Source organism: Tiliqua scincoides, chromosome 9 (genome assembly GCF_035046505.1).
Source record: "Tiliqua scincoides isolate rTilSci1 chromosome 9, rTilSci1.hap2, whole genome shotgun sequence".
In the NCBI taxonomy this organism is placed as follows: Eukaryota; Metazoa; Chordata; class Lepidosauria; order Squamata; family Scincidae; genus Tiliqua; species Tiliqua scincoides.
The window spans coordinates 989,287-1,011,913 of record NC_089829.1 but is presented as its reverse complement, the minus strand read 5'-3'; positions in this window follow the sequence as shown (position 1 = coordinate 1,011,913).

Below are 22,627 nucleotides of genomic sequence, written 5' to 3'. Positions count from 1 at the left end.
CTCCTCCATCTTGCTCCCCCATCCTTTACTATTGCAGTGTTCCCTGGTGGGTTGTCTCTTTTGCTAACCAGCCACAGTTGGTTTGCTGGCATTAAACAATCACATGGGTGCAAGGCCTCGGAGAGGAATTTTATCAAGGGGAACAGAGTTTCTTTTGGGCCCCTTCTCAAAGAGGGAGGGGTGAAGCAGGATGGGGGGGTGGCAATGGGGGCAAAACAGGCAGGGGGGAAGTGGCAACAGTTGGAATAGTCTTTGGAGTCCAGGTCTACCAGTCTTCCCAATGCAGAGCTCAGGTCTACCTGCCTGCCCGGTGTTGGCAGGTAGATACAGTTATACGGAAAACCAAAAGTACTCCTACGTCTCTCTAAAATATTTCAAATATAGAAAATCATTGCAGGAGATATGAGTATCATTGTATTTAGGCTCACACTAGAATGGAAAGTGTCCTGTGTACGCCAAAACTGACTTCTGCAGCAGCTTCATGGTTAGCGAATCCACAAACCAAAGAGCTACTGTAGCAAGTCAGTTTCCTCCCAGATGTGACACTGTTGAGGAATGTATGCAATTTGGGGCCTGGTGTGTATGGCTTGTGGCAGTAGTCACAGCCATGTGCCCATGGTATTGCCCCCAGCATCCTGCGTGGGCAGTGAGATTAGAGAGTGTAAGATCCCAGGAGCTTTCTGGACCCCTCCTTTGGCTCCTGGGTCCCCTTTCTGACCCTGGGCCTGGGTACAAATTACCCCCCTCTCCTAGGCCCTGCAGGGGTGCCACAGACCATCACCTCAAGCTACTTAAGAAAACCTGGTTGCTGGAGGGAGATACTGACTTGAGCTGTTGCAAGCATTCTGCCAGGGGTGCTCAAAACATTGAACTCCACTGCTCAAACATTCACACACAGGATCAGGACAAGTGCAAATGCACTGTAGACATCTGAACCTCAGAGAGGTTCTTATTCATTTCAACCTTTGTGAATGGCCGAAGACGGTAAAAACTTGACGTTCGTGAACCCATTTGAGCCTTGGTAAGAAAGTGAACAAGCAATTCCCAAAGGTGCAAAGGTTTGAAGATGTTTGCTTGGAAATGCACAAAAGTTCAAAGCTGGGTTGGGTACTCAAGACCTACAAATGGCAATGTTCCCATTGCCAAAACCCATGGCCAGGAATGAACAAGGACACCTCCACACTTCTCCTCTTTCCACGAATGTTCCAAATTACCCATCTTTTGTCTGAAGTGGTGCTGAGGCTTTCAGAACTGTGGAAAGAAAACAAACAGCACATCTTGTCAAGAGCGCATGACACCCATCATGCTTCCAGTTCTACTTGTCTCTTCCCTTTTGCTTATTTATGTGCATATCCCCTGGGGGCTGGGGATAAGAATAGGCCCTCGGTTTGGCTGTACTTGTCGTAAGAGGCGACTAAACAGCCACTGGGTAGATGGGACTCGTCAGCCTGGGAAGGCAGCTCATCTGAGAGAAGGAGAACTCTGATCCCAAACCTCCACTGCCTTGTGGCTGCATCCAGTTATGGAAAAGGCTTCAGGAGTCAACCTCGAGGCAAAATCCGGAGCCGGATTCCCTGAGGCAGTTCATGGCTGAACACAGTCACGTTCTGGCGACTCCTGCGACGCCGCTGGAACCAACCGTATTGGCCTCCGCCTTTCCATTGGACCATTTCAGTGACGTCGAGATGGGGGATTTGCTGCATGGGTAACAGCCTATCCTCCATACCTACTTTACCCAGGCTTCGTGCACTGGAGAGGACACTCTGTTCCAGAACCACCATTCAGAGCGTGACACCATAGTCTTCCGAGACTGAAGGATGCCAACAACAACAACATTTATGTGCATTGGTTTGAAACTTTGCCAAGAAAGAAGCCTGGAATGCAATTGTGGGCTCGGCTGGGCTGCACCAGGATTCTTTTTCCACAGAAGTTCATCAATGTGCAGGAGGACATGTGCTCATCAGTACACCACCACACAGAAAAAAATTGTGCAACTATAATGTGTACAATTGCTTCAAGATGGCTTGTTTTGCACTGTCATTAATGCATGTGTGCTCATAGGGACACATGCATGCAGAACAAAAGGGGAGAAAATGCAGGTGAGCTTAGGGTGTGACAACAAGAATGACTCATTATCTCAGGGTGCCAATCCACACTGTTTTCCCTCCAACAGTTTTCTGTGTCTTCAAAAATAGGGCAACCCTTTTGCTTTTGTCTTTAAGGGAAATTGATATTTTCTTGGGGGTTGGGGAGTGAAATTTAGGGAACTCCTGAAGTTTAGTTGACATTGTGGTGGCCACTTTTTTCTGCTATAATATCTCGACATTTTTATATACGAAGGTAAAAAAGAGTAGCTCCCCTTCCATTCATATTTAGAGTGGAAGCATGAATGTGAAAAATGCTGTTTATTTTTTTCTGTCAAAAATCTAACATGTGGGACCAGGTCTCTTGAAGAGCCCCTCTCTTCATTCTGAAGTGACCACTCAGTTCCTCTGCCTCTCCAGCAGTCTGTGCTGATGCATGGTTGGAAAAAGACTCTTGCCTAGGATGAAGGCCACTGCAGGGAGGTGAACGGACAGAACACACAGTCAGAAAAGTGCTTGTTGGGTTGCGTGTCCAGCATGGGTGTGGTAGTAGGATGCTCCATGTGATGGGCTGGGATTTGTGATTTAGCCAGAAAGGGCCAAGTATGCAGAGGGTATAATTCGATTAGTGTCTTGTGACCATCATCTGAGGCAGAGTCCAGGGAAGCAGGAGGGGAGGTGTGGAAGGGCACACAGGGTCTCTGGCGTTCCTCATCTTGGGATGCCTGGAGCCCTTCTTGGTGGATTTGGTTTGAGCCCAAGATTCCAAGCAATGCTCCAGCCCATGGATGATCCTCTAGGGCTATTCATGTCTCCTGCAAATCATGCCAACCTCTCTTAAGGACTGCTGGTGCCAAACCAGGGAAAGAGACCAGAATTCCACTTCCGAAAGTTTGCGTCCACATGTTTCTAGAGCGCTCACTAGCAGAACACAGATGGAGTAGCCTTCCTGTGCTCTCTGTGTCGAGTATCTGGTGCACAGAGCTATACTGCTATTTATGGGGCCCCCACATTGTTCTCCAATCAACAAGCTTTGGGTGCCCTTCAGGGAGAAAGGCAGAATACAAATCAAATAAATAAATCAAATAAACAAACAAGCCTGTCCTCTGTGTTTTGTCTTACCCTTCATTTTAATTTAAAGATTTTAATGCACTATTGCTCAGTATTTCATACAAAACAGATATGCAAAAATACAGGCAATTACAGGAGGATAGCTAGATTTTCATAACATACTTTAGAAAGTTTCACAACACAGTTTAGAAAGTGGATGACTGCAAGGGGCATGCCTGAAGTTTAACACATCATGTATTGTATGGATTTTCTATGGATAGAAAACAGATCTCTCTCTCATAATAAAAATTCAAAGTGGTCCAGTGACTTGACTGAAATTCAGGGCAAGAAGAATAAAGGTTTTTGTTTAGTTTTGACATAATTGAGAAATGATTCATGGAACTCCTCTTGTCAGTGGGTCCAATGAAGGAGACTGTTAAGATCATGTTGAGTCTGATTTAGTCCTCCAAGGTGCTTGCTATCTCTCACCCCCCCAACTTTGCATAAGCTGCAAATTTGATGAGCATCCCATCTGCTCCATCATCCAGTTCCAGATTTATAAAACTGTTGAGCAGCACAGGGCCCAAGACAGAGCTCTGAGGCCCTCCACAGGACACCTCCCTCCAGGGTGATGAGTCATTGAAGAATAGCACCCTCTGGAAACGGATGCTCAGCCAACTTTGAACCCACCTCCCAGCAGGATGATTCTAGCCCACATTTTCCTCTTTCATCCACAAAGATATCATGGGAGATGCTGTCAAATGTTTGGCTTCAATCCTGCAATCTGTCCAGGGTGTTCCTGCAGTCTCCCAGGTTAGACAGCCTGTCCAACAAGGAGATGAGATTAGTCTGGCATGATTTGTTCTGGACAAACCCAGGCTGGCTCCTAGAAACCACCCCAATATTTCTGGCGAGTGTGAGCCATTCCACTTAACAATCTGTTCCAATATCTTTCTGGCCATTTTCATCAGGCTGGCCTGCCTGCAGTTTCCTGCATCTTCCTTGATTCTTTTTTTAAAAATAGGGTGTTCTCTCACCCCCAGTCCTCAGGCACCCTACCCATCTCCAGGAGTCGGGCAGTGGCTCCAAGACCACACCCGCAGCACCTTTTGCTCCCAGGTCTCTTTGGACATCTCTCAGCTTTTCTTCTCATGGGAACTGATTGTGGTTGTGCCTTTGTATCTTGCTTTGCCAAACACCCCATTCCTCTTGGACCGTTTTCTCCTTTAACCATCCTAGCTATGGGATACAACTTCATTGCCCTCTGAGCTAATTAAAATCAGGTTTCCTGAAATCCAGAGTAGATATCTGACTGCCCTTAGCTTGGCTTGTCCACGATACGACTTCCTGGCACTACACAGAACAAGTGGACAGGTCCCTGCTCAAAGTGGCTTGCAATTTGGATACTAACACAAAGACTGCAGAGGAAAGGACAGCAAAGAAGCAAGGGAGTGATTCTCCAGGAGAAAATGGCAGTAAATTAATTCATTGCAGAGATTGCTTAATTAGGTGGTTAATTCACCATGCTAATTAAGCTCTAATTAAAAGGCAGGGTCTCTATTACCTGAAAAAGTCCTTTATCCAGAAGACAGACATGACAGTGGAACTTCTTTTAACACTCTCTTTATTTCCCTTGCAGAATCTAGAAGGGAAAAGAACATTTGGCAAAATTATTCTTACTTTTCTGGAATGATCACAATACACAAAGCAGGGGCTTAAACAGGAGAGATGATTTGTGAGGCAGGCGGTGTAAACTGTTCCGTTGCTAAATTTCAGTGAAGTTACCATATTATGTACCATTTTCTTTTTTAGAACTGTCCATTAGCCACTAGAGGGTGATAAAGAACTGCATTGTGTCATTTTAGTCATGGAAAAGTGCCATACTAGAGTGCTAGATACTAGAGCACTAGAGCATAACTAGAGCACTAGAGTGCTCTTATTCATATGGCAAGAGAGTACAGAGGAAGGTTCATGTTGCCAACTTTTCAACGGGCAATTGTTGCTGTGTCTTTAATAACAGTTTGTGTACAGGCATTTGTTGGAGTTAATGCTCATCTCCTTTTCAGGGACAGCATGTGTAGGCAAACTTCAGTCTCGAAAGACTCTGGTATCACGCTCTCAGCGGTGGTTCTGGCACAGCATCTAGTGTGGCTGAAAAGGCCAATTCGGGAGTGACAATCCCTTCCACACCGGGAGCAAGTGCAGTCTGTCCCTGGTCTGTCTCCCTGGCTATGGGCCTTCCTTCTTTGCCTCTTTGCCTCAGTCTGTTGGCCAAGTGTATCTTCAAACTGGGAAAGGCCATGCTGCACAGCCTGCCTCCAAGCGGGCTGCTCAGAGGCCAGGGTTTCCCACCTGTTGAGGTCCACTCCTAAGGCCTTCAGATCCTTCTTGCAGATGTCCTTGTATCGCAGCTGTGGTCTACCTGTAGGGCGCTTTCCTTGCACGAGTTCTCCATAGAGGAGATCCTTTGGGATCCGGCCAGCATCCATTCTCACGACATGACCGAGCCAACGCAGGCGTCTCTGTTTCAGCAGTGCATACATTCTAGGGATTCCAGCTCATTCCAGGACTGTGTTGTTTGGAACTTTGTCCTGCCAGGTGATGTCGAGGATGCGTTGGAGGCAGCGCATGTGGAAAGCATTCAGTTTCCTCTCCTGTTGTGAGCGAAGAGTCCATGACTCGCTGCAGTACAGAAGTGTACTCAGGACGAAAGCTCTGTAGACCTGGATCTTGGTATGTTCCATCAGCTTCTTGTTGGACCAGAACTTTGTGAGTCTGGAAAATGTGGTAGCTGCTTTACCGATGCGTTTGTTTAGCTCGGTATCGAGAGAAAGAGTGTCGGAGATCGTTGAGCCAAGGTACACAAAGTCATGGACAACCTCCAGTTCATGCGCAGAGATTGTGATGCAGGGAGGTGAGTCCACATCCTGAACCATGACCTGTGTTTTCTTCAGGCTGATTGTCAGTCCAAAATCATGGCAGGCCTTGCTAAAACGATCCATGAGCTGCTGGAGATCTTTGGCATAGTGGGTAGTGACAACTGCATCGTCGGCAAAGAGGAAGTCATGCAGACGTTTCAGCTGGACTTTGGACTTTGCTCTCAGTCTGGAGAGGCTGAAGAGCTTTCCGTCTGATCTGGTTTGGAGATGGATGCCTTCTGTTGCAGTTCCAAAGGTCTGCTTCAGCAGGACAGCAAAGAAAATCCCAAACAAGGTCGGCGCAAGAACACAGCCCTGCTTCGCTTCGGATGTCAAAGGGTTCTGATGTGGAGCCATCAAAGACAACAGTGCCCTTCATGTCCTTGTGGAAAGATCTGGTGATGCTGAGGAGCCCGGGTGGACATCCGATCTTGGGGAGAATCTTGAAGAGGCCGTCCCTGCTGACCAGGTCAAAAGCCTTCATGAGATCTATGAAGGCTATAAAGAGTGGCTGTCATCATTCCCTGCACTTCTCCTGCAGTTGTCTAAGGGAGAATACCATATCAGTGGTGGACATGTTGGCTCGGAATCCGCACTGCAATTCTGGATAAATGCTCTCTGCAAGTACCTGGAGCCTTTTTAGTGCAACTCGGGCAAACAGCTTTCCTACAACGCTAAGGAGAGAGATGCCGCGGTAGTTGTTGTAGTCACCGCTGTCGCCTTTGTTCTTGTACAGCGTGATGATGTTTGCATCCCTCATGTCTTGAGGTACTCCACCTTCTCTCCAGCAGAGACAGAGGATTTCATGCAGCTCAGTGATGATGATCTCTTTGCAGCACTTTAGGACTTCAGCAGGGATGCTGTCTTTTCCAGGTACCTTGCCAATGGCAAGGGAGTCCAGGGCCACGTGAAGTTCTTCTAGGGTTGGTTCATTGTCAAGCTCCTCCAGCACAGGCAGGCACTCAATGTTGTTCAGCGCTTCTTTGGTGACTACATTTTCTCTGGAATATAGCTCAGAATACTGCTGCACCCAGCGTTCCATCTGCTGCACCTGATCCTGGATGACCTCGCCTGTGGCAGACTTCAGAGGGGCAATTTTCTACTGTGTTGGACCTAGGGGCTGCTTGATACCATCATACATCCCCTTGATGTTGCCTGTGTCAGCTGCTATCTGTATCTGGGAACAGAGTTGGAGCCAGTAGTCGTTAGCACATCTCCTGGCAGTCTGTTGGACTTTGCTGCGAGCAGCTCGGAGGACCTGCAGGTTGCGCTCACTGGGACAGGCCTTGTGTGCTGCTTGAGCTCTCCTCTTATCCTCAATGACTGGTGTCAACTCCTCAGAGTGGGCTTCAAACCAGTCTGCCGACTTGTTGGTCTTCTTGCCGAATATGGACAAGGCGGTGTTGTAAATGGTATTCTTGAAATGTTCCCATCTGTTGGATGCGTTTGTGTCGGCTGGGCCTGGAAGAGATTCCTCAAGCGCTTGTGCAAATTCCTCCACTTTGCCCTGATCCTGGGTCTTGCTGGTGTCAATGCGAGGTCTTCCTTCCTTTTTCATGTGATACGGTCACTTTGTTTGCAGTTTCACTCTGCTGCACACCAGGGAGCAGTCAGTGTCGCAGGCAGCACCCTGATAACTGCGTGTGATCTTGATGCTGGGAAGGCTGGAGCGTCTGGAGAGAATCAGGTCGAGCTGGTGCTAGTGCTTTGGTCTTGGGTGTCTCCAAGAGACTCTATGTTGGGGCTTCGTGTTGAAGAATGTGTTGCTGACACAGAGACCGTGATGACAGCAAAACTCTAGCAGGCGTTAACCATTTTCGTTCATCTTCCCAGTGCCGAACTGACCTAAGCAAGTGGGCCATGAACTGTTATCAGCACCAACTCTAGCATTGAAATCGGATGAACAATGGCTCTTTTACGGGGATCTTCTTGATAGTGGAGGCCAGGTCATCATAGAATTTGTCTCTGGCTTCTGCTGGAGACAACAGAGTTGGTGCATAAGCACTGATGAGAGTGACAGGTCCTTGTCATGAATATGTACAGTTTAGGCCTAGTAACATGTAAAGCCTGAACCAAGCTAAAACAGTAACACAGAAGTGGCTTGCATTTCCTAGCTGCTAGGAATTTACAACTCAATGGAAGGTGATGATGTAGCACCTAGGCGGCCAGAAAGACGCCCATCAAGGATGGAATGCAGCTGTAGATCTCCAGGGGGGAGGGAAGAGCTGAGAGGGGGAGCATCCAGCCCCACTTCCAGAGGACAGGGTCTTCTTGGGTCTTTGTCTCCTGGTGAGATAGGTGGTGGGTGCACATCCTGCCCCGCCAGGACCATGTGGCCTCTTAGGTAACTGACCTGAGGATCTACAAAAGAAGCTGACCCAGGTGAGAGTCAGAGAATAATAGAGTTAGCCAGTTAGCTTTGTTGTTTTATGCTGATATGTTTCCTAGAAGTTTTCATGCCTCTAGCATTTGCTGCCTTTTGTAACTTTTTGTAACCCTATGTAATTAATAAAGTAAAAATCTTTTTACCATGTTGGTTCATTGTCTGTTGGGGACAAAGGTTCAGAATGCTGCCTAACCGAATGCCTAGCCAAATGCCTAGCCAAATCCTTTGGGGACAAAGGTTCAGAATCCAAGCTACCAAATCCTCATTGTGGACTAGTAACTTGAGGACTGAGACTTAGTGACACTAGAGGGTCTCAGTGTCCCTGGACTGAGGCACTGGCTCTTACAGGGTGGTGGCAGTACTACCGAACAGGGATCTTTGAGGGCTCTAGGGTTCAGAACCAACAACTCTGAGCACCCCAAAACCCTGGGAGAGTAAGGCAAGTATACGACAGTCCTGCTGATGACTGGAGCTGCAGGGGCAAAATTCTTTCACTTCCCACAGTAGGTGGGATGATGGATTCCAGCAGGGTATTTCTGACCGCAAAGCCAACACCATGTTCCCTGGTTTCGTTTGGTGGTTTTCCCTGCCAGAAAAATGAGAAATTTATCGCCCTGACAGATCCAGAATCTGGCAGCCTCATCTCTTGAAGGGCGACGATGTCCATCGGCAGTCTGCTCAGCTCCATGTCGATAGCAGCTGTTTTGCGTGCGTCGTCTATTTCTTGCAGGTCATCAGAGAAGCCAGGTGTCATTGTCCTTACGTTCCAGGTGCCCAGTTTTAGGGCAGGAGTTTTCTGTTTTCTGTTGCATGGTGCAGAGTTGTCAATCGGCTTGTCGGTTTTCACCCTAAACGCCACGCACCCCGTGAGGTTAACGGACCATGGCGAGGCAACACCTTATTGGCTGGGGACTGCCCAGCTTAAGGCGGGCGGTAGCTGCCCAATGAGATGCAACAATCTCTCCCACCGTCGGAAGCAGCCCCTGGCATCATGCTCTACGACAATCGAGCGAAGACTTATAACCGGTAAACTGATGCTTCCCATGTTGTGCCGACGCTGTATGGAGAAGTTGGAGTGTCCTCTCCAGTGCGCGAAGCCTGGGTAAAGAAAGTATGGAGGATAGGCTGTTACCCATGCAGCAAATCCCCCCTCTCCACGTCGCTGGAATGGTCCAATGGAAAGGCAGAAGCCAATACGGTTGGTTCCAGCGGCGTCGCAGGAGTTGCCAGAGCGTGACTGTATACAGCCGCGAACTGCCTCAGGGACTCCGGCTCCGGATTTTGCCTCGAGGTTGACTCCTGAAGCCTTTTCCATAACTGGATGCAGCCACAAGGCAGTGGAGGTTTAGGATCAGAGTTCTCCTTCTCTCAGATGAGCTGCCTTCCCAGGCTGACGAGTCCCACCTACCCGGTGGCTGTTTAGTCGCCTCTTACGACAAGTACAGCCAAACTGAGGCTGTCCTCCATTAGCCTCATCCCTGCTCTCCCTCTGCAATTCCCAATTTCCCACAACCCCCTCCCCCCCCCCCCCCGCAATCCTCCATGATCCTCATCACTGTTCTCCTTCTGCATTTCCAGGGACAGCATCTCTTGCTATTAAGGGCAGAGGAGTAGAACATTGTTCCCCCCCCCCCACTTGATCAGTTGGTACTAAAAAGCAAGAAAACAAAAAAAGAAGAATTAAGTGCAAGGACTGCACAATGAATTCATTTCACTGCTTCTAAAGCCACTTTGCTGTCCGTCTGTTTCTTTCCAGATTTGATTCAAGATGTCAGTTTTAAACTTTCCAGCCTGAAAAGGTCTGTGTCCATTGGTTGATCTTAATGACCTGCTTACTGGTTGACCTCCTTGTTGGTTTAGCTCACTATTCATCACTCCCTTCTGGGCCCCACCCCAGACACTGAGATCCACCAATGAAGAGGCCCCTAGAAGGTCAGTCCTTCTACATTGCTACAAGGGGTGCGGTCTTTTTTGCAGTGGCCCCTAATGCTTTCCCTTAGGACAGTGTTTCTCAAACTGTGGGTTAGGACCCACTAGGTGGGTCACGAGCCCATTTCAGGAAGGTCCCCATTCATTTCAATATTTTATTTTTAATGTATTAGACTTGATGCTGCCATGTTATGTGACTGCATTTGGGGAAATGTGACAGACCTGTACTTTTAACAAGCTACTGTGTATATTCTTTTAACAATGATAGTAAATGATACTCCTGGGTAAGTGTGGGTAGGATTGCAGCCTAGGATAGTTAAAAATTTTCCTGTTTGATGATGTCACTTCCGGTCATTACATCACTTCCAGTGGGTCCTGACAGATTCTCATTCTAAAAAGGTGGGTCCCCGTACTAAATGTGTAAGAACCTTAGGAGGTTCTCTGAAAGTAAGCAAGAAATGGGGATCCATGAACCTCCTAAGGCAGTGGTTCTCATACATTTAGCACAGGGACCCACCTTTTTAGAATGAGAATCTAAAAAGTGAAAGCACTCCCCCCAAGTGAAAGCACTCCCCCCAGATTTGGGAGAGCTGAATTGTTTTGTCTCTTCTGTTTTCTGTTTCTGTCTTCTTTTTTCTGTAAGACCACTTTTGCATGCAGAAAGGCACCCTTAAATAATCAGCCAGTGGTCTTTGATACCCAGCAAGGGTCTTTTCCAGACTGCCAAACTGTGACACAACTGTCCTCAGTATATAAGACAGCCAATATTCTGCAGCCAAGAAACCAGTTGATCTAATGTGGGTGACCATGACTCATTTCCCAATTCTGTACCATGTCTACCTACAAAGGAATTGTTGCGCACCTTCCCCCCCCCCCCAAGACAGGCCTCTTCCTCTCCAGGACATCCTGTGGCACTGACACATCCATCCTTCCTGCCCCCAGCAGTCCTGGTGTGGTAAAAGCAGAGGCGTAGCTAGGTCATTTGACACCCAGGGCCCATAAATTTTTATCACCCCATATGCTACAGGGTGCTACAGGATTCTTGGGGGGGGGGGAGGCTGCCTTCTGGAGCATTTGTTGAGCTCCACTTCCATTAGATGGGGACCATGCAGCTAGCCTTGCATTCCTCTTTGCCTGACTTGACCAGGAGCCAAGGCACATTTGCTTACTTGTGAGTAAATGCGACTGTGTGGTTTACTTTTGCTTTCCATAGGGCTCAATACATTTGTCTGCTTGGAGGGAGGGACTTCCTTCTTGGGTGTTTTTTGGGGGCTGTTTTCATTGGATAGGAACCATTCTGGTGTTGTTGGATTCCTCTCAGCCTGCCCTTTCCAACGAACTATGACAAGTTTGCCTACTTGTGAGTAAACGCGCGATATGGTTCAGTTTCATTTCCCATAGGGTTCCATGTATTTTTTTGTTTCTGGTTTTTTTGGCCAGTAATGTTTGATGGAAAGGAGATATTCCAATCTGGTTTTTTGCATTGCATTCCACATCCTAACATCCTTTGTGATATTAGCAATGTTGGGGCATTTGTGGTGTTACACACCCCCCAGGGTGGTACCCGGGGCAGACCGCCCCCTGCCCCCCCGCCTCCTGCCCCCTGCTAGCTATGCCACTGGGTAACAGGAGGCGAGGGAAGAGGATTAGCCCACCTGTCTCTCCAGTGCTGGGCAAGGTCTCAAGGGAAAAGTGCTCATAAAACTTGGCTTGATGCTTCAGAATGGCTGCACCTGTTGCTGCCAGTTGCCCATATCCAGTGCAACTCCAGTCCCAGGCAAAGTAGGAGTCTCAATGCCTGGGCAGAAGGCCAATGTTGTCACCTGGAATGTTGTCAGTTTTTTGGAGACAGATGTGATTGGTGGTGGAGCTGAAGCCTTACATTCTAGCTACCCATGGAGGTGGGAAGGTGATTGGAGTTTCATGTGAAGTCATCCATTTGTTCAAAAATTGCCCTATTGAGTCTGGTCAATTTGCTCATATTCATCTATTTACTTATTATTATTATTATTATTATTATTATTATTATTATTATTATTATTATTATTATTATTATTATTATTATTAACAGGATTTATATACCGCTTTTTAACTAAAAGTTCACAAAGCGGTTTACAGAGAAAAATCAAATAACTAAATGGCTCCCTGTCCCAAAAGGGCTCACAATCTAAAAAGATGCAAAAGAACACCAGCGGACAGTCACTAGAAAAGACACTGCTGGGGTGAGTTGGGCTAGTTACTCTCCCCCTGCTATAAAGAGGAGCACCCACTTGAAAGAGTGCCTCTTACCCAGTTAGCAGGGGTTAAACTTATACCCTTCATCTCAATCCCTGAAGGTTTGAAGAAGGTTCTGAATAATGGAAAACATCTCTCTCTCTCTCTCTCTCTCTCTCTCTCTCTCTCACACACACACACACACACACACACACACACACACACACACACACACACACACACACACAGAGAGAGAGAGAGAGAGAGAGAGAGAGAGAGAGAGAGAGAGAGTTTATCCCGCTGCCTTGCCCATGTACTTCCTGGAGGCATCTAATTGGCCCCAATGAAGATCAGAAAGCTGGGCTTGGTCACTCCATGCAGAGGACTCCTCTGATGCTCTTAGTCATGACAGCAAAATGGAACCAGGTGGTCTTAGAATTTTGTTGCTAAGATTTTCAAGGTGACCTTGGAGCGACATGCCACATTTTAGTGCAATGCACACATTTTACTTTGACCTTTAATGCAGTCTGCTTTTAAGTTGCATGGTCTGAAGATGGTGCTCCCAAGGTGTGGCCAGAAGATCACCTGCCATTCCTACACAGAAAGAAAGAAAGATGATGGAGTCAGTCCAACTTGGGCTGTCGAGTTCAGTAGTGTCCGCTCCATTTGGTGGAAACTTCTCCAGAGTTTGAGCTGAGGGCCTTTCCCAGCCAGGAGATGCTGGAACCTTCTGCATGCAGATTGGTGCCCCTCCCCCACCCTGGCCTAAGCTCCAATGTGGAAGTAAACCCAGGATTGGAATGCAGTGGGGAAAGACATGAAGCTAAGTGGGTGGCAACCCCTTTGTTTCCTGAGGCAGCCCCTTCCCTCTTCCTTGACCTTTGGAGAGGCTTGCAAGGAGTTCCATGTTGCCAGAGAGCCTTGGATCCCCCCCCCCCCCCCAGCAGCAGCCGGCCTGGAATCTCTCTTTGGTTGGAGCGCTGAGGGGGGTTGCAACTTCTCCCTTCTTGACAGCCACAGGTGTATTGGATGGGACCACTTTGAGAGGAAAGAGACCTGAAAAGAGCCACTCTGGATCCTTTCCTGGGACGAACATAAATCAGTATCCACAGGGCTGGCTGAGGAACATTCCCCCAGTCATTCTCCAAAATTAACAAGCTTCCACCGATTCTCCACGCACCCTGAAGTCCTGTTCCGACAAAGGGCCACTCAGTGGTGGTCACAACCCATCTTTCTGGCTTGTTAAGGGGCTTGTCAAAGGGAACTTTCACTCCCCAAAGGACATGGGAGTGCAGCCCTTTGGTTCCCTGGGCCAATGGGAGGGTCTCAGCAGCATCTCCTGGGCAGCAGTTCATCTCCTCTGCAGTTGAGGACTGAGCCTGGCATTGCCTGGTACTGATGGAGCTCCTGGGTCCATCCAGCTCCATTAGTGTTCCAAAGGGTTCGTGCCTACCGGCAGGCCGGACCCCTTGGCGAGTGCTGGGAAACTGCGGTTCTGTCTGTGGAGCGTGAGAAGGGACCCGATCAAAGCACGCTGCGCTCCGGACAGCTTCTCGAACCGGCCTGCAGAGGGCAGCAGCTGTCTTCTGATGGACGCACAGTCTCTTGGGAGCACTTGCCTTTCACCCCAACCTGCCAGGGGGCTGGGCTGAAGTTACCCTCGCATCTTTTGCCTCTCGAGGACGTCTTTACACAAAGGAGGACAGGCACGGATCCTGCAGTTTTTAACAGTTGTAGAAAGGCTTTTGACAGCTGGTCATTCAAGCTGCATGGAGCACATGGCCCCAGTCCTGGATCAGTCACTGGCTCCCAGTAGATGCCTGGTTCCAAGTCAGGGTGCTGGTTTTGACCTTCTAGACCAGTGATTTTCAGCCTTTTCCATCTCAGGGCACACTGACAAGGCATTAAAATGGTCAAGGCACACCACCAGGTTTTTGACAATTGACAAGGCACACCATGCTGCCTATTGCGGGGGGGGGGGGGAGAGGCTCACATCTCCCATTGGCCCTACTAATAAATGACCTTCCCCCAAATTCCTATGGCACACCTGTGGACCACACCAGTATGCCACAGCACAGTGGTTGAAAATGGCTGTTCTAGACAAAGAAGGTGAAGCAAAGCAGCTGAGTTTTGAATCAGGCCCTCCTCGCTTCAAATCTCTGCCACAAATCCCGTAGGTGGCCTCTTGCAAGTCGCGCAGTCTCAGTCTTTCCCATCTGCAACATGGCGATAATACCACTTACTCTGCGGTAGGGATGTGGTAAGGCCTGCGCCAATACAAGCGAAGTGCTTTCTGCACTTTAAAAGGGCTGTACCAATGTTAAAGCCAAATTATGGCCATTGGTGTGAGCCACCAGAAATCATGGCATCACACCCGTTGAAGCCAAGTGATGCAGTCCCACCACCAGCTTCAATTTTGTTCAGAAGAAGAGGCGGCAAAAGTTTTTTTTGGGGTGGGGGCGGGGGCAAACACCCAAGTAAAACCCCACAATCTCTCAAATGAAGATTCTTGCCCTCCTCTTTTCATTGTTTTCTATGTTCAAAGGATGGTGGGATGAACCACCAGGAGGGGGTGCGTCAGGGAGGAACCCAATTAGGGTAGCCAATTTCCTGCAGTGCTGTTACTCAGTGCAGGCCAGGATGAAGGGGGTTCACCAAGCAAAAGAAGGTCCCAGATCCAGAACTCGAGAGGTGTGCCCAACAATTATTTAAATTGAGGAGGAGGGTGGGGAGATGAAGGACACCAACATTTCCTCAATAAACTCACAAAGGTTGGAAAGCAGAAACAGCAGAAACCAAACAGAAATCCCCATTGTGTGTTCATTGTGAATCCCCATTCATACCCAGTCAGGCCTGGTCAGCTGAGTGGCAAGATATTATTAGAAATAGTCCTGTTTTCTTTTCTTTTTTTCTTATTTATGTATTTAACCCACATGCAGTGATGGGGAGTTTAGTTGCCTTTTCAAAGTCACTTAGAAAACACTTTGGGCAGCAGGTGTAATTCCTCTCTCTTCTGCCCAGTGCCCTCAAAAATGCTGCCATCCTCTTGGTTGCTGCTTTGCACAAGATCTGAGCATCAGAAGGAAACAAGGCCTCAGGCAGGGATCCAAGGAGGTAGGTCCCACCCTGAGGAACAGTACTGAAGGAAGAGCAGAGTTGCTAGAGAGGGCAGGAGGGCTTTGGGTGCCTGAGGGTGGCTGAGTGGAGTTTGCTCTCACTGCCATTGCTGCATAGCTGCAAAATGTGCTCCAGGGACCTGAAATTAAAATGATGCTCTTAATCAATGTTCCATCTGAGTGTTTCAGCATACGCTTAGGATTTGGCCCAGTGGGACCTGCACATTTGCTTAAGGGACTGCTTGATAAAGGGGAAAGACATCATCACTTCCCTTTCCAATCATACTCTGTAGAAATAGAACTGCCTCACTCCAAGGCAAGCAGGTCTTCTCAGCACACCATAAGTCCCTTAATTTCTAAATGTGCTTCCAAAATTATCCCCATCTGAATCCCCCCCCCCAAGCTTTTGAGTTCTACATTACTCCCTTCTCAAGTGGCATCCAGACAGCCTTGGGTACATTGTTGATTGTTCTCCTGTTCCCTGTCCAAATTTGGGGGAGATGACTGGGCCCGTCTGCTACTCTTGTCTTTCTGTTTCTTCAGTTCCTTTGTGTCCTCCCCATCCCCGCATGACGGTGCACGTTGGTTGGGAAAAAAAACTGCAAAAAAGCCTTCTGGACGGGAAGCAGAACTCCAGGCTCAGTCTTGATGAGATTGTACATTTGGTTATCTGTGTGTGGTGTTTTTTCCATGTGCAGGAGTACAAGGCCACATCAGCACAACATGATGCAAACAGAATCTTGAAAGGATCAAACGTGTTTCTTTTAAAAAGTGTGCCTCCATCAGGAGGCACACAAGGCAGTTAACAATGAAAGCAATGATACAATAACAAACAACAAAATCAAACATTACAATAACTGCAATACAAAGAGCAAAATCATCAACCAATCAAAGTTAATTATCCAGGCGCAAAATAACAGCACAATCCTCGCTTGTGCTGGAACAGGGAGGCTGGCAGGCCTGCCCCGTATCCAGTGTGAGTTTCCTGCTGCAAGCGGCTCTGCCTGGAGCAAGGGGAACTGCTTCCCCTTACCCTGGGGAGAGCCACTGCAGGCCCAATGGGTCTACTTGTGTATCTGCACCACCTCCCCAGACTCCTGTACCAGCCAAGCTCAGCTGGCGCAGACTTACCCAGTTTTGGTGTAGCAGAGGCTGGATGCAGCTTCCACAGGCTGGTGCACATTCTTGTACCAGCTCAGCAGACTCTAGAGGAGGTGCAAATGTGCTTTATGGCACATTTGCAACCCTCTCAGCCTGGTGCAAGGGACTTGTGCCAGCAGTATGAGCACTGAGTATCGTGCTCTAAACTGAACAAGTGCAGGGTAAAAGTCAAACCAGTAAGTTGTAAACTCTAAAGAAAATAATTAGCATTTCAGTTGCCATCAGAAAAAAGGCACAAAAAAAGGCTCACCTAAACTCTTCAGGGCAGGCAGGAAGCTCTGCATACAGGCTGTCACTATGGAGTGTTGGAGTTGCTACAACTCTGTCTGCTTCCAGAGGTGGCAGGATGCTGTCCTGAAAGGGTTAAGCCATGGCCCAGTGACCCTACACTTTACCTGTCCCCTTTGGATGACCTATGTGGGGGTGTGGCCCAGACCCTATAACCTTTCCCCTGGCTCCAAGCACGCCCTCTCTTCCTCTCTTCCTCACCGACCACTGACCAGACAAGGTCACTCCCAGCAGGGCTCTGCTGGTGACGCCATCTTGACCACATGGCATGCAGGACGAGGCAGCTTTATGGCCTTGTTATCTTTAAGTTAGTGTAACCTCTGATCATAATCAGATGCTGTAAACATGCTTCTATGGAACCGTGAGTAAATGACTTCTTTTTGCAACTTCAACCAGCCATTGCCGTTTGTCTTTATTGATTAGCAGTCAGCCGGGTGTGGGAGGCTCCCTGGAGTTGATTCCCAGCAAGAGAGGGGGGTCTGCTGCTGAAGCTACTCTGCTTCCCCCCTAAAGAGGAAACCAGTTTAAAGATTCCTCCAACATGGAGAAGGCTTTCTTTGTGTTGCAACCAACCTGTGGTGGTGAAGCCCAAAGGAGGGTGCCCCCCCCAGCTGATCTCAGGGGACAGGCCACTTAATAAGGCAGAGAGAAGGCAGTCCCTTAGCAGGTTCCATGGTCTTCTTAAGCCATTTAGAGCACAATCCTAAGCGCTGGTTGGGCCAGCACAAGTCCCTTGCACCAGCCCAGGAGGGTCACAAATACGCTGTAAAGTATGTTTGTGCCTCCTTTAGAATCAACTGGATCAGCACAAGAATGTGCCCCAGTCTGCAGAGGCTGCATCCAGCCTCCACTGTGCTGAAACCGGGTAAGTTTGCACCACCTGAGGTCTGCAGGGTGTGGGGAGGACAGGGAGGAGGTGTTCCAGGGCAGGGGAGAGCAGGTGAGCAGCAGGAGAGAGGGGGGTGGGGACAGGACCCGTCACATGTGCTAGATCCTGACCCCATTCCCAGGCAGCGCACAGCGCAGCTCCAGACTGCTCTGGAGGCCAGGGAACCAAAGCCAGCTTGCCAGCTGCCCTTCCGCAGGAAGAGCTGAAGTGCTGTTCGGAAAAACCTGGCCCAAGAATTATGGCCAGGAGTCCACCATTTCTGAGATGAGTTTAAAAGAAGGGATGTGAAGGGAGAGAAGTGGCAGTTCAGGAAGGCATCGAAGATGGGCTCATTCCAGGGAGCAGGACTGCGGGAGACCCCTGGTCATAGCTGAGGGCGGTTGGTCTGGGGGTCTGAGGGTGGTTGGTGAAAGAAAGGGGGCAAGAACAGGGGAGGGATGGAGGTGGGAATTGCAAGGATTATGCAGAATCCAGTGATGTGCAGGAAGCCAAGGTGGGGATGTGATTGGTGGAAAGAAGCAAGGGGGTGGGGCCTTGATCTTGGCCACAGGAGGCCAGGAGAATGGAGGGCAGGGAACCAAAGCCATGGAGGGACAAGGAAGAAAAAGCCCCAGTGGCCAAGATCAGGAGAGGGCCCAGGTAGCCAGCAGGTTGTCTGCAAGGTTGTGCAGGGAGCTCAGCACCAGGACTCTGCAATGGACTGAATGTGGAGGAGGGAGAGAACTCCAAGGGGCAGAGGAGGCTCTGGGCCTGATCAGCTGCTGAACTGAGATGGCGGAGAGGGTGGAGGAGCTGGAGGCCTGCAAGGAGAGTGAGGGCTGAGCCAGCAAGGCCCTGTCCTTGCGGGGGACGCCCTGGTTCATGCCTCTGCGGACCCTGAATCCCTGTGCTCAGCCAGATCTGGCCTCAGGGCACTTCCATGGCAGGACACTGAAGTCTTCGCCCTCCTGTTTTGCCACAAAAGCTCAGCCCTGGTAAAACTATTTGCCTCCATTCTGGACACCTCCCTGGATCCAGATAAAAGGAGAGGTGGGGCCCTTGAATCCCAGGACTTGGCAGCGGGAAGGGGAGGGGAAGAAGGCTCTTTCTTCAGCTTCCCAGCTCATCAGCTGCTTTTCCACCCACCTCCTGACCTCTTCTGTGGAAAGCAATTAGAAGCTACCTGGGGAGCGTGGAAGAATAAGGATGGGCGGTGGGAGTGGGGGCAGAGAGCTCTGGTGGAGGGGGTCCTGGGGAATGGCATGCAGAAAGGGAAGGCCCTGGGTCCAAACTAAGGCTGGCTTCCTCCACCACCACCACCAAGGTTCACACCATTTCTCTGACACCTGAATGTTTAGAAGTTGCCCACAAGCCCTCCTCCTCAGGCCCCAAACTACCTTTTCTCTGCAAATCTGGACCAATTATTTTTTAAATCTATAAAGCTCTTTATCACATATCAGAGCACAGGCCTGCGTAGCCCAGTTAGCTGCCCCAGCCCTGCTGCCTGAGGCCCCTTACCCAGAGTGGCCAGCAGTGGAACCTGATCGTGCATGCAAAGCTAAGGGCCTGGTGGGTACTGAGCTCCGGCCCTGCTCCAACTCCTGGGGCAGTGCACGTTGACACAGCTGCTTTATGAGGTGTGGTTTAGGAGACCTCTGTTAAGAAGATCACTGCCAGGCTGAAGAAAGGAAAAACTTTACTGAAGGTGCTACCTGAGTGGACATGTGGGTGGGAGAGGGGGTGGAAAAAATTTGCAATCTGTGTACTAAAGCAGACTCATTAGAAAGGAAGAGAGGAAGCATATTGCAGTCCCGGTTATCTACAGAAGCGCTAGCCTTAGCCTTAGTATGTGGCAATGAAGCAAAGCACACTTTGCACATACACAAGAGCAAACTCGGCGCGGCCTTAGTGACATGCTAGGTCTGAAGCTTTGTAGCCTGTCAACAAGGTGATGTTATAGAGCAGGGGTGCTCACACTTTTTTGGCTCGAGAGCTACTTTGAAACCCAGCAAGGCCCAGAGATCTACCAGAGTTTTTTTTACAATGCACGCGCCATCATAACATATAACATTTATGTGTACAATGTATGTTGGTGTACCTTGAGCCCCACTGAGTATAACAGGACTTACTGGGCAGGAGGTCTGGTCTAGAGGGTAGAGCCTCCGTCTGCCTGAAGATAACATCCACAAGGTCACCAGTTCGAGGCCACCGGCATCGTGCGACCTTGAAGCAGCTGACAAGCTGAAGCCGAGCAATTCCATCTGCTCTGAGCTTGGGAGGATGGAGGCCAGAATGTGAAGCCAGGTCGGAATGAAACACCTTGAATGTAGTCGTTCTTGAAAGAAAGAACCTTCTTTGAAATTAAAAATCCCTATTTAATAAGGGATTTAATAAAGCCTGCCTATGTAAACCGCCTTGAATAAAGTCTTGAATAAAGACCAAGAAAGGCGGTATATAAATACCTGTTGTTGTTGTTGTTGTTGTTGTTGTTGTTGTTGTTGTTGTTGTTGTTGTTGTTATTATTATTATTATTATTATTATTATTAGACATGCCTAGGATTAGGCTGTGAGGCTGCAATCCTAGCCACACTTACCTGGGAGTAAGCCCCATTGAGTACAATGGGCCTTACTCCCGGCGTTTCCTCCCAGAGGCACCTGAAGCGGGGGGATCGGCACTCTGCGATCTACTCATTTTGCCTCACGATCTACCGGTAGATCGCGATCCACCTATTGAGCACCCCTGTTATAGAGAATCATATCTAGGAATGTGATTGTGGTGAGTCTCATCATCCTCTTGGAAAAGTCCCTATTACGCCAACTATTGACTCATGGGTTAGTATTGTAAACAAGATGAGAGAATGGAAAACCCCAGCCTGTTGCGTAATGTTTGGAGAAGGAATAAAAGGCAGAAAAGGCTGAATCTCAGAAGCGCAGAGCTTCTTCTGCATCTGGCCTACCTTCTGCCATCTCGCTTCTATCCATGTCTGTTGTATGTATTGCTCTAACGCTTTGTTGCCTCGAGATCTAACTTCCAAACCCTCAGAGTGCTTCTGCTTTAGCAAACTTTCCATCAGGCCACAAGAGACAGTCTTGTGTGTCTCCCACCAAGCACCACGGCCCCAAAAAGCCTTGGGTGCTCCCCAGAGCAGCATCTTGCGCTGCTACAGCCCCAGGTGTGGGGACCCCCAGGAACACCACAGGCTGGGGAAGTCCTCTGAAGAGGACTTCTGGTCAGTGTTGACAGCACTAAGCTAGACAGGCCACTGCCCTGACTCTGTAGGATGCTGCTTTCTCAGTTCCTTGTCCAGGTCTGACATGAATGGAAAACACCTCTCTCTCTCTCTCTCTCTCTCTCTCTCTCTCTCTCTCTCTCTCTCTCTCTCTCTCTGATTGTGTCTCTTCAGAACCCCTTTTAATAAGATGAGAAGACGAGGCTTAGCCTGCCCTTAATGCAGCTATAATGTGATTTGGTCTGAGCCACAGCAGCCAACCCTGAATTGTGTAGTCACAGCAAAGCAGCCACACAGCCAAGTCATCCAGGCAGCTCCTGGGCAAAGCTGACCAACTAGCCCTCCGAGACGAGGGGCTTTTTTCTCTTTCTCACTTGGGGAAAAGGCACCCCACTCAGAGCAGGCTTCATCCTCACAAGCCAGCTCAACCCTGTAGTTGGCATGGACAAGCTGCTCGGGGCATCAAGCAGAAGATGTGCTGTCCTTCTCTTGAAGACACACAAGGGAGGGGCAATAGGGTGACCCTTCTCAGATTCTAGAGTCCTGAGAAAACAAGTACTGGGGCAGGTGGGGGGGGGGGACAGGAGTCCACATTGAGAATCAGGACAGACCCCTCAGCTCAGGGCCTTTATGGTGCAGGCTGAAGAGACCAGGGAGACAAAAAGACTTCCCCAGTTCTGGGCTCACTCCGCACACCCAGGCTGACCACTGGACCTTTCTAAAATGGAAGGCCTGGACAGACTTTGTGTTTGACTTAGGACCATTCTGGGCCTGCCTTCTACGGCATTAGAAGACTGACTCTTGGCCAGGTAGCTGCAGGCCTTGGTCTTGGCTTCCATTCCCCTGTGATGGCAGGCTCCTCAACACGCCACCTCTGTCCTCTGAGATGCAAGCAAATGCCTCAGTGACACACGCAGAGAAAAACCACAAGACCAGAGAGCAGAAGAAGTCTCACCACAAACAACCAGCTTCCATGGGGTGCGTGGATTCAGGCCTCTCCACCAAGGCATCCAGCTGGTGAAATGATGCTCTGCCTTGGCCCCTGTGGAGACTTTTTTCCTAGAGTGAAGCAAAGCATACCCAAGGATATAAAATCAAGGTTGAAACTCCAGTGGGGTCAAAACAATCCCTTTCCTTCACATGATGGATCTGCTGTGGCTCACACACCCTCACACAACATGCTATGAATAGGCTAGTTAGAAGTAATGTGTGGTCCAACCCAAGGCAGGGAGACAGTCAGCCAGCCAGCTCTCTGGAGCTGGAGAGCTCCACAGCCTGGGTGCTTCTGCTGAGAAGACTCGTCTCATCTAACCCTTGTCCCTGCTGGCTTGATCACTCAGTTCAGCCAAGTGCACACATGCTGCCCTCAGGCTGTAGCCCCTA